General features: G+C 39.3%; 1 protein-coding gene across 3 annotated transcripts in view; it reads right to left on the bottom strand.

The window, feature by feature from the left end:
* Positions 1-15660, bottom strand: part of pcyt1a (phosphate cytidylyltransferase 1A, choline) — a 51364-nt gene that overhangs the window by 29954 nt on the left and 5750 nt on the right. Inside the window, exon 1 of one of the 3 annotated variants that reach the window (XM_062976916.1) lies at positions 9781-9924. The exons of the other annotated variants lie outside the window; for them this stretch is intronic. The gene's annotated coding sequence lies outside the window, so the exon portion shown is untranslated. Of the gene's footprint in view, positions 1-9780; positions 9925-15660 lie in introns of those variants that run through there. 3 annotated transcript variants of the gene reach the window in all.

Genomic DNA, 15660 nt, shown 5'->3' on the forward strand with positions numbered 1-15660 from the left:
AAGGGCTAGTTTGTCTTTCTTCATGCTTCAGAACACCCCAAAACCTCAGGTTTTTCCCACAGAAATAGTTAGACGAGCCAATAAAAGTTGAAAAGTTGTGCCAGACAGATTTACCTTTACTCTTAGTGGGAAGAAAGGAACAATGGCTTACCATAAATTAAGGAGGTGAGATCTCATGCTTTGTTATATAACTGAAGGTCAAGGGTGGTAACCAAGGAAAAGCGTGTTGGAAGGTGGCTGGTACATCTATACTACAAAATTAAGGCAGTTTGCTACCACTTTGACTGTCATGACTTAATACTCTGAAATAATGGGAGTGGTTTTGCAAGGTCCTTAGCTTTTTCTGCCCTGAGTTCTGGTATCTCACCAAAGTACAAATCCCAGGATTCCATAGTATTGAGCCATGGCAGTTGATGGTGTCAAACTGCATTAATTCTGCAGCAGTAAAACAACTGATTCTCTCCTGTCTGACATCTGTTCAAATATTTAACACATCACTATCATGCCCCTTATTAACCAAACTACATATTCCAAGATTCCATAGCACTGACCCACGGCAGTTCAAGTAATGTCAAAATGCATTATTCCTAGAGTGTTAGATGCACCTGTAGATTGAAGTTTGCCCTCATATTCTCTTAAACAGGACCAGAGTGTGGGCAGTGTATCACTTAGCATCACTCTCCTCCAAGACCGGAAAAGGCAGATATTGCTTTAGCATGCAATGCAAAATTGTTTTTTAACCATGCAATTAAACCCTGAAGATAATGTCTTGTGTGTGAGATGGCACAAGCAGACTAACCACTCAACCAACAGGCTTTGTACTGAATTGTGACATCCACTTACCACTCTCCTTTGCATTTTCGCCTTTGGGCCCCAGGCTGTTTTCCTGCTCTCTGACCAAAAGGATTCTGACCTACTCTGAGAAGCTTCTGCTTCATGCAGCATACAATGAAGGGCACTCTGCTTTATGTCACAATATGTTTGGCGTCATCCCATATTTGTAAAATATTAAAATGAAATTTTTTTTGCTACTCTGAAGAGGTCAAATGACAGAAATAATCACTGAGCCCCACTGAAGTCTTAAACTGCAACCTTCCCAAACATGAATACAAACAACCTCACATAGTCTCAAAGGTGCTGAGAATTTCTTTCCCCCCCTACAAATTTTTCCTCCTCCTATACATTTATGGAATATACTGATTGAATATGCGAAACAAGGTGAGAAACGGTAGTAATTGTAGATGTCAATAATTACCTAAAACCACATAAAAGTACAAGGAAGTAAAAGCTTTTTTGAAATAGTTATAAAGCAGAGGCTAGGAGTATCCATCAAAAACAGGGAGGGCAATATAGTACATAAAATACAATTGCAATGAGGCAACGGGGAAGTCATATATATTTGCATCCCTATTAGTCAGGTATGTAATTGTAGTTATTAGGAGATGTATAGTGAATCTGATTAGTTAAGATGTTTATTGTATACATGTAGTTTTATACTACTGATAAAACTCAATAAAACATGTTAAGACAACAACAGTTGTGAGTCACATATTTCCAATGCCTATGTTTCTCAAACTTTCCTATTTCAAATGGTTGCATGTCAGACCAAATGGTGTCGGTATAAAGAAAGAGGCCTTAAAGTGAAACAGTTGGCTTATTCAACTTCAGTATTGTCAATTTGGACTGGCAGCAGTAGATCTCCAGAGTCTGAGGCAGGATATTCCCAGTCCTATCTGAGATCCCTGATATTCCCTGGTAGAAGTCTCCCATTAAGGTATTATAGGTGCAATTTGGTATGTCCAGATGGAATAGGTGCAATTTGGTATGTCCAGATGGAAAAGATAAATCATTTTCTGTTTCCATGCAGAGTTCAATCCACACCTCACCCCCTTCCTCTGGTTGTTGATGTCAGACAAAACACCTTCACAATCTGCTCTGTATATTTTAAATTCCTTCTCTTCTAGTGCTGTCAGCAAAATGGGCAAAAAGATAATTATTATTACAATATTCCATCAATATAGTTGCTGTCTTTCTGGTTAGCCCTTACTCTAGTACAATGGTTCTCAACGTGTGGGTCCCCAGGCGTTTTGGTCTACGTGTGGGTCCCCAGGTATTTTGTTTGAAGACCAAAACACCTGGGGACCCAGGTTGAGAACCACTGCTCTAGTACATAACTGACCTTAGAGAAGGGATTTTGTTGGATTGTAATTTCTAGTCGAACTTATGTGTGATGGGATCTTCAATATACACTGATACCTTGACTTAAGAATTTAATTCGTTCCATGACCGAGCTCTTAACTCAAAACAAAATTTCCCATTGAAATTCTATTAATCCATTTTGCTCGCTGACCCCCCACCCCATTTTTTGTTACATGTTTATAAATAACAAATAATGTATACATGCACATTCACAGGGAATGATAAAAAAGGAAAAATCAACATTAAAATGGTAGAAGCACAAAGTTGTGGCAAGGAAGCACATTTGAGGCAACAAAATGTGTGTTGGCCAGTGTTAACAGAAAGGCAAAACTTGCACATTCACGTGAAGTAATAAAAAAGAAAGCTCAACTTTAAAATGTAGAAGCACAAAGTTATGGTAAGGAGCACAAAGTACGAAGTGAAGAGGCAGAAGCATCCTTTTCTTCTTCATCCTGTCCTCATTCCAGCCTCCCTCCCTCTGTTGCTATGTCTCCTCTCCCTCTTTATGAAGGTAAATATACCAGGAATAAAAACTACATAAAATCAACTAACCCAAAATTCCTCAAAGCGGACAAGAACAAGGTAGACAGCAATTTTCCAAAGTGGACAAGAGCATGAGGCATGGAGGCTGTGCCCTAGAAATCTTTGAAGCACTAAAGCTATTCTGGCAGTAGATCTCAACTCAAAATGCTGCGTGTATGTCAAAGCAAAATCTAGGTCAAGTCACGGCTCTTAACTCAAAACATTCTTAAGTTGGGGTGGTCTTAAGTCAAGGTTCCACTATATCTGGATATATTTGTCTTAAGGAAAGTTAATACTTGCTCTATAGTTGTTTACCTTTTCACCAAAAACATATTGCAGCGTCAACTCCCTTGGCAAATAAACAGCTCATTGATACCATTGTGGTATCTTTCCAAGCCCTTTGAATGTTCATAACTTCCCTTTGAAATCACTCCAACTCATCAAATATGTCTGAGTGGGTGGGACTAAAAGGCATCAAAAGTTCCTCTTTACTAATATTATCATTTTGAAGCATCTGGTGGGCAGCTGAAACAGTGTGTTCCAAATGACATTTAACATTTGAAAATTATCTACTTATACTGTTTTAAAACTGAACTTCAGAATTGTTTTTACTTTAAAAAATGTTCTATTTGTTTTTATTTATTCATTGCCTTGGGAGCTCCTTTGGTTTGGGAGGCAATACAGAAAGACTATACATAAACGTTTTGGCATGAGAGCCAATGTGGTGTCTTGGTATGAATGCCAGCCTAAGACTGGGAGCCTAGGGTTTGACTCTCTGTTTAGCCATAGATAAATGACACGGACTGAACTATAGGCAAAGCATGAGGAAGAACGGATCTGATTTTATGTCTGAAATGTATATTTTTAATTCATAATGTATTTTAATAGTTTTAACTGTTTTATATTGGTTTGTATGGGCATCTAATTGTTGCCACTGTTGTAAGCCGCCCTGAGTCCCTTCGGGTGAGAAGGGCGGGATATAAATGTGAGAAATAAATAAATAAATAAATAAATAGAAACCCACTGGGTGAACATGGGCAAGTCTTACTCTCTCAGCTTCAAAGGAAGACAGTGGCATACCTCTTCTGAGTAAATCTTGTTAAGAAAATCCTAATTTTAGACCCATTGTGATATAGTGGTTTGATTGTTGCACTAAGACTCTGGGAAATGACAGAAAACCACTGAGTGAACTTGGACAAGTCACATTCTCTCAGCCTCTGAGAAAAGGAGCAGTAAAACACACACATCGTAAAAAAAAAATCTTGCCTAGGAATCCTTAGGTGCATTCACACTGTAACATTCATGCCAATTGACTCTACTTTAACTGCCACAACTCAACGCTATGGGATCATGGGAGTTGCAGTTTTACAAGGTCTGGGGCCTTCTCTGCCAAACGACAAATCCAATGATGACAAAGCAATAAACAGCGGCAGTTAAAATGGTGCTAAAATGCATTAATCTGAGAGTGATAGGTGTTAATGCACTCTGTGATAGGACAATCTTAAGTTGGAAAAAAACCTGACACACACAACAACAACAACAACAACAACAACAACAACAACAACAAGATTCGTACCCAAGGAAATTCCAAAACAACATTTAAAAATCCACATTCTAGATTTCATCTCCAACTCCTTTCACATAGCAGTGCACATATGCCTGGCATTCCAAACTTATCACAAGTCTCGCCCACGTTTTCCAAAATTGATCCTTTGAAGATATCAGTCTTAAAGGTCTCTAACAATACTAACTTTTTTTTCAGCCTCAGTTTCTATTGCAAAATTCTCATTTAGGTATAAAATTTGGGTAGAGGAGGTCTGGGTATAGGGCTTGGGGGGCTAGAGTCAATTGCTTCTCCCAACTAAAGTGAACTCAATAAAACAGCTGCAAAATATTGGGACTTGTGACAGTTGCCCTGAGGGAATGAACGCAACTCCATCTGGCTTGAAAAGAGTCCACGTGAAAGGGATGCAAGAGTCTTAGCAGACTACTGGCTGAACATGAGCCAACTATGTGATGCGGCAGCTGAAAATGCCAATGTAGATTTTAGTTGAAATTAGAAGGAATGTCTTGAGTAGGAGCAGTTTAACAAGGGCAGCAATGAATGACAGAAGTGCTGGGAGATGACGGCATCTCTTTCTCTGGATGTCTTCAGAGAGAGAGAGAGAGAGTCTGAACAGCAACCTACTGAGGATGCTGGGCCCAAAACAAACAAAATGGATTTCAACAGGGAGAAATATATGGGACTGTACTTAGGCAACACAAATGAAATTCATATAGGATGAGTGACAGTTGGCTTGAAAAGAGTAAATGAGAAAGGGATCTAGGAGTCTTGGTAGACCACAGGCTGAACATAAGCCAACAGAGCTCACGGCTGCTAAAAAGGCCAATGCAATTCTAGGCTGTGTCAATAGGAGTACTATAGCGTCTACTAGACCAGGCATGGGCAAACTTTAGCCCTGCAGGTATTTTGGACTTCAACTCCCACAATTCCTAGGTATAATGGAAGTTGAAGTCCAAAATTCTGGAGATAGGGCCGAAGTTGGCCGATGCCTGCTCCAGAAAAGGGAGATCAAAATGATCAAATACTTGAAAATTATAAATCCTTCTGAGGTTACAGTTTAAAGTATTTTGTTGAACTTGGAAAAAAGAAGGCTGACAAGAAGGAAATAAATACATGAAATACATGAAAGAATGTCCCATTCAGAAGGAGGAGAGGACAAGCTTCTGTGTTTATTTTGTTGTAAGCCACCCTGAGCACCTTCGAGAAGATAGGGCGGGCTATAAATAAAGTATTATTATTATTGACACAATATTATTATTATTATTATTATTATTATTATTATTATTATTATTATTATTATTATTATTATTTTCTACTGTTCTAGAGTCTAGGACACAATGTAGCCATGGATCCATGCTGCAGGAAAAGAAAAATAGAATCATAGCAAAATAAGAGTTGGAAGACACCACATGGGCAATCTAGTCCAAACCCCATCCTCCCATGCAGTAAAAGCCCCTGACAGACGGCTATCCAGCCTCTATTTAACAGCCTCCAAGGAAGGAGCCTCCACCAGACTCCGAGGCAGAGTGTTCCACTACTGAATAGCTCTCCTTACAGTCAGGAAGTTTTTCCTAATGTTCAGGTGGAATTTTAGAGCCTCCAGTGGTGCAATGGGTTAAACCCTTGTGCTGGCAGGACTGCTGAGCGAAAGGTTGGTTGTTCGAATCCAGGGAGTGGGGTGAGCTCTGTCTGTCATCTCCAGCTTCCCATGCGGGGACATAAGAGAAGCCTCCCACAGGATGGTAAAACATCCAGACGTCTCCTGGGCAATGACCTTGTAGATGGCTAATTCTCTCACAGCAAAAGTGACTTGCAGTTTCTCAAGTCGCTCCTGACATGAAAAAAAGTGGAATCTCCTTCCCTGTAATTTGAAACCATGGCTCCATTGAACACTAGTTTCCAGGGCAGCAGAAAACAAGCCTGCTCCCTCTTCCTTATGACATCCTTTCAGATATTTATACATGGCTCTCATGTCTCCTCTCAATCTTCTATTCTGCAGGCTAAACAGACCCAGCTCTTTAAGATGCTCCTCATAGAGATTATTCATGGTCTCTAGACATTTGATTCTTTCAGTTGCCCTCCTCTGGATGCCTTCTAGCTTGTCAATCTCTCTTTTGCACTGTGATGCCCAGAATTGGACACAGGTAATTCCAGGTAAAGAGGTCTGACCACAGCAGAATAGAGAGGGACCATGACTTCCCTGGATCTGGACACTAGACTCCTTTTGATGCAGACCCAAATTCCCATTGACTTTTTCAGCTGCTGCATCACACCCTTGGCTCACGTTTAGCTTGTTCTCCAGGAAGACTCCAAGATCTATTGTGGAGCCAGGCGTCCCTCATCCTGTATCTCTGCATTTCATTATTTTCTGCCTAAGTGGAGTATCTTACATTTCTCCTTGTTGAAATGCATTTTGTTAGTTTCAGCCAATCAGCTCTCTAATCAGTTAAGGCTGTTTTGAATTCTGATCCTGTACTCCATGGAGTATTAGCTCTCCCTCCCAATTAGCAAACTTGATAAAGAGGCCCTTTAAACCTTTGTCCAAGTCACTAACAAAGATGCTGACTGCCTTAATAAATAGCAAAAAAAGGGAAAGTATGGTATATAATATAATACAAAGTAAGTTATGTTGTTGTTATACACTTTTATTGTAATGTAGTCCCTTGTATGTTACGACTGTAACATCAACGTATATATAAAATACTGTATAGATGAGTAACTGCTGTTTTAAACCATCTCGGGTCTGGATTGGGTTTAAATTAACCCGGTAATTGACCGTAACCCCATTCCTGTTGTTTATCCAAATAATAATCTTAAACTTAGTTATGGTATCAATACAACCAAAGTACAATGCTGTATAGGTACCCTGTATATATAGTGTCCAGGTGGATTTATTCAACCCTCAGTCTGTATATATACAATATAGTGATAAAGAATAGTGTTAACATCACATCGGGTTTGAATTCGGTTTAAAGCTAATTCAGTCTCTAGTCTTCAATCGAGTTCTAAATTGTTTTAATCTATTTCTGTAAACCGCTCTGAGCCAAACTGGGAGTAGCGGTATACAAGTCTAATAAATAAATAAATAAATAAATAAATTTGTTTATTATATCATATTATATTATTATATTATCATATATTTGCTAATCTATCATTACAACCTCACTGTTTTTAATTCTATGTTTTTACTAAGTGTGTTTTATTTTTCTGGTAAATGTTTAAATATTATAACTGGTGCATGTTATTGTTTATTGATGTATTGTACTTTGCTATTGTTTTTTATCTGATATTTCTGTGAGATGCCCCGAGATCCCCCGAGGTGGCGGGATATATATTATTATTATTATTATTATTATTATTATTATTATTATTATTATTATTATTATTATTAATACAGTCCTATTGTTGCCTTGATAATATTCTCAAGATCTGTAGTAGTATTGCTCAAGGTGAAATCATTCAGAGTAAATAAAAGCCAGTATAAATTCCTCGTATAAATGATAACAAAGTGGATTTACTCCATGCTGGAAAGAGTTCACTGCCAGGTTCCAGGGATTGTATACATCTATATATATAAAAGAGTGATGGCATCACGGCGACCGACAAAACAACAAAACTACATGCTCCCCAACCTCGAAATTTGACGACACAACCCATCATCCATGGCTCTAGGTTGATACAACAAAAAGAAAAGAAAAATAAAGTCCTAATTAGAGAGAGAGCAATAATTGCTTTTATCCAATTGCTGCCAGTTAGAAGGCTAAGCTCCTCCAACTTGGTCTCCTAGCAACCCAATAAAAAATAATAAAAACACTAAAAAATTAATACAATAAAATACCATAATAACAAAAAATAACTAAAAATTATACAAGAAAACAATAAAATATAATAAATAAAAAGATAACTTACAATAAAATTAATTAAAAATACAAATAACGTCAAATAAAAATTACACAACAATTTTTTAACCAATACCACCACCACTTTGCCACAACAACGCGTGGCCGGGCACAGCTAGTCTATATATATAAAATGATAAAGTTGTTTGCGCAGTGACTATAACAACAAAACTAAACATCCCAGAAATACGAAATTTGGCAACACAATGCAAAAGGCTTGCCTCCAGGTTACAACAACACAACCACACCACAAAACCACAATCCAGACCCACAAAACTCACAACAACGCATCATGCGATAACAACACAACTAAACGCCCCAGAAATACAAAACTTGGCAACACAATGCAAAAGCCTTGCCTCCCAGTTGTAACAACACAACCACACCACAAAACCACACAGGGCCCACAAAACTCACAACAACGCATCGTGACTATAACAATGCAACTAAACGCCCCAGAAATACGAAACTTGGCAACACAACGCAAAAGCCTTCCGTCCAGGTTGTAACAACACAACCACACCACAAAACCACAATCCGGACCCATAAAACTCACAACGCATCGTGACTATAACAACACAACTAAACGCCCCAGAAATACGAAACTTGGCACACAACTAAATGCCCCAGAAATATAAAACTTGACAACACAATGCAAAAGCCTTGCCTCCCAGTTGTAAGAACACAACCACAACACAAAACCACAATCCGGACCCACAAAACTCACAACAACGCATCATGACTATAACAACACAACTAAACGACCCAGAAATACAAAACTTGGCAAAACAATGCAAAAGCCTTGCCTCTCAGTTGTAACAATACAACCACACCACAAAACCACAATCCGGACCCACAAAACTGACAACGCATTGTGACTATAACAAATACAAAATTTGACAACACAACTCATCCACCTCCCCAATCCCTACATTCACACTTGACCTCCAAAAAAACAATTACAATAATAACAATGACAACAACAAGAATCAACACCATCACAGGCAAGAAACAGCCAGGCACTGAGGCTGAGAGGCCAGTCAGTGCTACACTGGGCCTCCAAAAAACAATACAGTAGCATCTAACTTATCCAACCTTCATGACCACTACAACAATAATAATAAACACCTACACAGGCAAAACAAAAAAAAAAGACTATTTTACCACAATAAAAATATAAACCGCACTCAGCAGAATCAGACATTACAACTAACAACAAACCAAAGACAACAGGGATCTCAAGCAATTATCAATCAACACAAAAATTGAAGAAGGTAACAGACTTCAAATACTATTACTAATGTGAGTATAAAGAAGGTGGAGCTCACAGCATAAATACAACCTAATGTAGACTGACCAACACCACCAGACTAAGCCACAGCAACGCGTGGCCGGGCACAGCTAGTACATTATAATTGTATAAATTGTAATAAATAGCCTCGAAGACCCTCTGTGGGGGTGGTGCCTGGCTCAAGGGGGTCAGGCTGGATGGCCTCTGGGGATCCCATTTCCGCCCAAAGCCGAAAGTATTCTCTCCGCTTCCCTCTTTTCGCTCCCGGAGCTCCCCGTTAACCGGCTGATTGCCGTCCGACCTACCGCTCGGGCTGCCGGCCTTCCGCGCTCGCGCTCCGCCGCTCTCTGACTCGCGCAGCGCCAACAGGGCTGGGCCGGAACGGAAGTGCTCCCCGCCGGAGCGCAGCGGAAGGGAACCGGCAAAACAGTCAGTCCACCCGCACGTCCCTCCCGGAAACAGGGACCCGCACGAGGAGGTTCCGGAGACAGAATGGCAGGTTTTATACAATTTTAAATAGATTAGATTAGATCGATAGATACCATTCGATAGATGAATAGATTAGAGAGTGAACAGATTACACAGATGAATAGATTACATATACTAGCTAGCTAGATTTGATTGATTAGGTCTGGGGTCCTCAAACTTTTTAAGCCGAGGGCCGGTTCACAATCCTTCAGACTGTTGAGGGGCCGGATTATCATTTGAAAAAAATACAAACAAATTCCGATGCACACTGCATATGTCTTATTTGTAGTGAACAAACAACAACAACAACAACAACAACAACGAAAGAACAATACAATATTTAAAAATAAAAACAATTTTAACCAACATACATTTATCAGGATTTCAATGGGAAGTGTGGTCCTGCTTCTGGCCAATGAGATAGTCAAGTTAATTAGGGTTGTTGTTGTTGTTGTTGTTGTTGTTGTTGTTGTGTGCCTTCAAGTCATTTCAGACTTTGGGTGAGCCTAAGTCTAAAATTTATTTATTATTTATTTACTGCATTTATTTACTACATTTGTATCACACCCTTCTCACCCCAAAGGGCACTCAGAGTGGCTTACAAATTATATGTACATACAATATATTATATTATTAGCATAGCACAATATTAGTATTATATATTACTATATTGAACTATACCACTATACTGTAATATTATTAGTAATATTATATGTAATATAGAATATATAATTAATATTATTATATGGTATTATTATTACTGTTATATTGTATTACATTATAATATTATTATCAATATTATATGTATATACAATATACTATATTATAAAACTGAGGGCGGGGGCCAGGTAAATGACCTCGGAGGGCCGCATCCGGCCCCCGGGCCTTAGTTTGGGGACCTCTGGATTAGGTAGATAAAATGGATTAATCTAATCTTTTACCATTACAGCTGAGTAACCTCCTTCCCTTGATGATATGATTTATTTGCACTCTTAGCACTTTGGCCTAGATTTTTTGAACCTTATTCATGATTTTAACATTTTATCTTGTATGTGGTTTTTATGACTTGTTTTTATGGTTTGATTATTGGTTTTATTGGTTTCTTGTCTTGTTTTTATTGTTCTATTCGGGCTTGGCCCCATGTAAGCCGCCCCGAGTCCCTTCGGGGAGATGGGGCGGGGTATAAGAATAAAATTATTATTATTATTATTATTATTATTATTATTTTGTTGTTGTTTATTTGTTCAGTTGCTTCCTACTATTCGTGACCTCCTGGACCAGTCCAGGCCAGAGCTCCCTGTCGGCCGTCGACACCCCCAGCTCCTTCAAGTTTAGGCCAGTCACTTCAAGGATATAATAATAATAATAATAATAATAATAATGAGATAATAAGGAGAAGACCTGATAAGGAGAAGACCTGGCTCTGGCTCACGAATGGAACCTTGAAGAAGGAGACAGAAGGCCTGATCTTTGCAGCCCAGGAGCAAGCCATCAGGACAAAGGCAATTCAGGCCAAGATCGAAAAATCAACTGATAACCCAAAATGCAGACTGTGCAAGGAAGCTGACGAAAACATTGATCACATCCTCAGCTGCTGTAAGAAAATCGCACAGACAGACTACAAACAGAGGCGCAACTATGTGGCCCAAATGATTCATTGGAACTTATGCCTCAAGTACCACCTCCCAGCAACAAAGAACTGGGATCACAACATGGGGGGGAAATGAGCACGCAAAGATACTGTGGGACTTCCGAATCCAGACTGACAAAGTTCTGGAACACAACACACCAGACATCACAGTTGTGGAAAAGAATAAGGTTTGGATCATTGATGTCGCCATCCCAGGTGACAGTCGCATTGACGAAAAACAACAGGAAAAACTCAGCCGCTATCAGGACCTCAAGATTGAACTTCAAAGACTCTGTCAGAAACCAGTGCAGGTGGTCCCGGTGGTGATGGGCACACTGGGTGCCGTGCCAAAAGATCTCAGCCGGCATTTGGAAACAATAGACATTGACAAAATTACGATCTGCCAACTGCAAAAGGCCACCCTGCTGGGATATGCGCGCATCATCCGAAAATACATCACACAGTCCTAGACACTTGGGAAGTGTTCGACTTGGGATTTTGTGATATGAAATCCAGCATATCTATCTTGTTTGTTGTGTCATAAAATAATAATAATAATAATAATAATAATAATAATAATAATAATAATAATATAAGGAGAAGACCTGGCTATGGCTCACGAATGGGACCCTGAAGAAGAAGACAGAAGGCCTGGGAGCAAGCCATCAGAACAAAAGCAATTGTCTGAAGCAACTGAACGAATAAACAAGAACAAACAGTTGGATGAATAGACAGATATATGGAGGCTTTTTCCTCAAAGCAAGCACACCCATGCTGGCTTTTATACTCCACCATAGAATCATAATATTGGAAGAGACCTTCAAAGGCGATTGAGTCCCACCAACTTCTGCCATGCAGAAGACACAATTTAAGCCTTCCTGACAGATGGCCATCTGACTGCTGTTCAGAAATCTCCAGGGAAGGAGGCTCCACCACACAAAGTACAAAACATTTGGCACACAAAAATAGCACAGTTCAAGGGTCATATCTCTTACAAATGTGTATAACTAACTACCATCAGTAACATACATTTCATAATATGTTTGGCAGGGCTCTATTAATTATACAAACCATTCCTGGGGGTGATTTTTAAGTCCCTACTACACTGCCAATATAACCCATATGATCAAAGCAGATAATTTACATTACCTGCTTTGAACTGGATTATCTTGAGTCTACACTGCCATATAATCCAGTTCAAAGCGGATAATCTGGATTTTATATGGCAGTGTAGAAGAGGCATTAGAGTGCTAATGAGCTCTAGGTTACTATGGTTCAAACAAGTAGTCCTTGCTACGTGAATCATGGCTCTCCTGACCTTATTTTATCTTTCTCCCCTTAGGGCAAGCCAGCTTTCCTTATCTCTCCCCTCTAGATGGTTTGGACTTCAAACTCACATAGGCTTCAGTTAGTAGCCAGATACTATACTGATTGTACTGTGTTCCACAGTGTCAGTGAGCTACAGATTCATAGATTTCAGAGTTGCAAGAGACCCCAAGGGTCAAACACTCCAACCTCATTCTATCATGCCGGAAGACACAATCCAATGACTCCTGACAGATGGCCATCCAGGTTTTGTTAAAAAACCTTTAGCAAAGGAGAGTCCACCAGACACCCAGGCAGCATATTCCAGAGATGTCTTAATCTCAAATCATGTCTCTCAGCCATTGCTGGATCATTCTTAGACCTCTACACTGCCAAATAATCTGGATTATTAAAGCAGATAATCCACATTATCTGCTTTGAACTGGATTATATGAGGTCCCTTCTACATTGCCATTTCAAATCCAAATTATCTGCTTTGAACTGGATTATATAGCAAAGTAGACACATATAATCCAGTTCAAAGCAGATAACCTGGATTATCTGCTTTGATAATATTTATTTATTTATTTATTTATTTACAGTATTTATCTTCCGCCCTTCTCACCCCGAAGGGGACTCAGGGCGGATCACATTACACATATAGGCAAACATTCAATGCCTTTTAACATAGAACAAAGACAAGACAAACACAGGCTCCGAGCGGGCCTCAAACTCATGACCTCCTGGTCAGAGTGATTCATTGCAGTGATTGATTGCAGCTGCTCTCCAGCCTGCGCCACAGCCCGAGCCCATATAAGCCCATAGCTTATATGGCAGCGTAACTCCAGCCTGAGTCTTCAATGCCATATAATCCAGTTCAAAGTAGATAATCTGGGTTTTGTATGGCAGTGTAGAAGGGGCGTAGATCTTGAGAAGTTCCTTCTTATATTCAACTGAAAGCTACACTTCTCTAATGTGAAGGCATTAGACCTGGTCTTACCCTCTGGGGCAGCAAACGACAAACCTACATCATCTTCTTTATTACGGCCTTTAAGATATTTAAAGAATGTTTTTGTGTCACCCCTCGGTCTTCCCTTAAAACATTTCTGCACAACCAGTTACTTCTCAGATGTGTGATTGAATGAAAAGGTCTTTGGTATTGTTCGATGCCTCCAAGTCATTTCTGAAGTATGGTCACTTTAAGGTGAGGTTTTCGGGGGCTGATAGTGTGTGACTTAACTAAGGTCACCCAGTGGATTCCTATGACAGCAAGGATTTGAACCTAGGTATCCAGAGTCATACTCCAGATATCAAAGCATTACACAATCCAGGCTCACAAAGCATGAGATACTACATCAGTTCATTCTCAGCGGGAAGAAAATGGTATCTTTGGATACAGAAGATGTCTATTAAAAAGAGCTGGAGTTAAAAAGTCCACTTCTAACTGCTAGCAATAACAAGATGAACTGCCCTGGCACAGTGAGGAATTCCTCGTTCTTCTGACAGCAGTGTCTGTATGTATACAACTATTTAAAGAAAATAATGGGGCTTACTAATGTTATAATTTCTCGTGATAGAAATACAATTTCTTTGAATATGTATGCAGCAACAGCTGATCTTGGATGTCTTAATGATATTGAAATCATCATAATGCTGACTTGGAAATGTTTCATCTGATAGGTGCCAGGGACATTGGAAACCAGTTTGTCAAGATATCTTTGCACCTACTGGTTTTGCCTATTCATGATATCGCAGGTCAGCGTGACTTTCTATATGCAATTGCTTCACAATGCTGACTCTTTAAGCCCCTGTTTGCTCAGCATAATAAACGGCAGGGTGTGCAAAGATCCTTGTTGATTTTATGCCAGTTCAGTAAAGCATAATAAAACACAATGACGGTAGGCTTAGAAATAGCCAGATAATAGAGGTTGAGTATCCCTTATGCTTTGGACCAGAGCTATACTGAAGTTTGGATTTTTAATTTTTTTTATAATGCCTGTGTTTGTACTTACATACATAATAAAATATCTTATGGAAAGGGCCCCAGTCCAAACACACTATTTTTTAATTTAACCTATTGTTGTAGTTATGATTATGATTGTGATTATTATTTATACTCAACCTTCCTTTTTGAAGCAAGGCCCAAAGTGTCTCACACTGTTAAAAACAAAACAATTGAAATTCTACATCATATAATGTTAAAATATAATTAAACATGAAGACAGGACCATGGGAATAATGCAGACCTGAAGATGTTGGTGGACTGCAACTCCCAAAAGCCATAGCTGATGTTTGAACAAGTGGATGAAACCCACAAGCTAAACATGAGTGTGATGAAGTAGCTAAAAAGGCCAATGCGATTCTAGGCTGCATCAATAGGAGTATAGTGTCCAGATTGAGGGAACTGAGAAGCAGCTGAAGGAGCTGGATATATTGAGTTTGAAGAAGAGAAGGTTAAGAGGGGACATGAGAGCCTTGTTTAAATATTGGAAATAATGTCATACTGAAGATGAAGCAAAGCTTCTTTTCTGCTGTTCCAGAGACTGCATGTGATCTGCAATGCAAAATGAATACAATTTGACTTTGCTTTGACTGCTATGGCTCAGTGCTATGGAATTTTAGTTCAATGAGGAAGCAGTAGTCTTTGACAGAGAAGGCTACAGACCTTGTAAAACTGCAACTCCCAGGATTCCGCAGCACTGAGTCGTGGCAGTTAAAGTGGGGATCAAACTGCATTACAGTAATTCCACAGTGTAGTTGTACCTTAGGACACAATGGAATA

This window comes from Anolis carolinensis, chromosome 3 (assembly GCF_035594765.1).
Source record: "Anolis carolinensis isolate JA03-04 chromosome 3, rAnoCar3.1.pri, whole genome shotgun sequence".
NCBI classification, from domain to species: Eukaryota; Metazoa; Chordata; class Lepidosauria; order Squamata; family Dactyloidae; genus Anolis; species Anolis carolinensis.